This window comes from Penaeus monodon, chromosome 20 (genome assembly GCF_015228065.2).
Source record: "Penaeus monodon isolate SGIC_2016 chromosome 20, NSTDA_Pmon_1, whole genome shotgun sequence".
In the NCBI taxonomy this organism is placed as follows: Eukaryota; Metazoa; Arthropoda; class Malacostraca; order Decapoda; family Penaeidae; genus Penaeus; species Penaeus monodon.
Genome location: NC_051405.1, coordinates 39657912 through 39659444, shown reverse-complemented (window position 1 = coordinate 39659444; position 1533 = coordinate 39657912).

The following is a 1533-nucleotide window of genomic DNA, read 5'->3' as shown; positions in this document are numbered from 1 at the left end:
CCGCTGGCAGTATCTTCCTTTATTCATAAACATCAAATTGTGCTCTTAAACCAAGCAGCAATTATCATACGTTTTTAGACTGTTGATTGTTTTTTTTTTTTTTACTGTGAACTTGTTCCTATATAGACACTTGAAATTCTTTATAACAATGAATATTCATATATCTATTTATCAGTTTAAGGGCCCCTGTACCCTTCGCTTCATATAAAAAAAAGATGAAATTTTAAAACACAAACCATTTTCCCTTTCTTTAGCGTATCCCGATTCTATTAACACTTTCCTCCAATATAAACAAAAGCAGAATAATACAATATTTGGCCGGATATTGGCTTGATGTTCCGCTGACAATATTTGACAATCTGAAATTCGTATAAAACTCCAATATATATCTGGTATTTGAAATCATTCGTATAATACCTTTTCTCTCTGTGTGTTTTTTCCCACTATTCCGAAAACAAATCTATGACTCAAACAAATCTGATTCGGCACACACTGCTGAAAATTTGATGGTCTTTGGAGTCACACTAACATAATGTCCATATGGTAATATCATATTCCAGCCAACCAATCACATCATACTCTTTTAATATGCGTTTGATACACCGCCCAACCTTTTTTTATCTGTGTGTTGTATGCGTTGTATTTATCAAACCACAGCTGTTAGTCACATCTCATGCTCAGTATCAATACAATGTTCTTTTGCTCTAATATATTTCTAGCATTCAGGTTAAAACTTAGATAATATTGTGACAATTTGATAACTCTATAATTTAGAACCCCTTTTTTTTAATGGGTATGGAAGAATGCAGTCAATTGGATCTAAAAGAAGCTTATTTAGCCAACCAGGCGTTTGTTAAAGACTCCACGAAGAAAGTTGTTCCTCAGTTATTAATCGATTGCTTTGATGCCAAACGGAAACGGCTGTATTGTATAACCTATAAGTATAGTATTCATTAAATATTAAATCCCTGGAAAGCCATGTTTGTGGTTATTGTTTACTTGGTTAATGGTTTCTCTTTGGTTCTCTAGATTCGCTAAGTTGTTAGCAAGAAAGACAAAAACAGACGGATTGCGATGGAAATATGTGGGTGGGTTTCCAAAGGGGTCAGAGTCAAGATTATGAAAAAAATAATTGTATTTGCATTAAAACTTGGATGATTCGCATAGAATAAGGCTCATGAGGGTAGAATCTCGAGTAGATTTTAGGGTAGATGAGGGTGACTTAAGAAATGAATTTTTTAGTTTGAGGTCGACGAAGGTAGACTAAGCGAATTTCTCAGGCAGAGAGATGAAAGTAGATTAAAAATGGTGACAGGAATTTGTTCTTTCTGGACAGATTAAGCTTGTTCATGGTAGATTACTGTGGGCTTTTGATTAGAGTTGACAAGGGTAGATTCAGGAAAGTTCTAAGGGTAGAATGAGTAGTTATCTTAAGTAGAGAGATGTGAGTAGATCAGTACTAATATCGGAGGTCTGTGTTCCGTAACAGCTTTCTGAACTTCTGGGCTATTTATTTGAGCCGATTAACTGCTA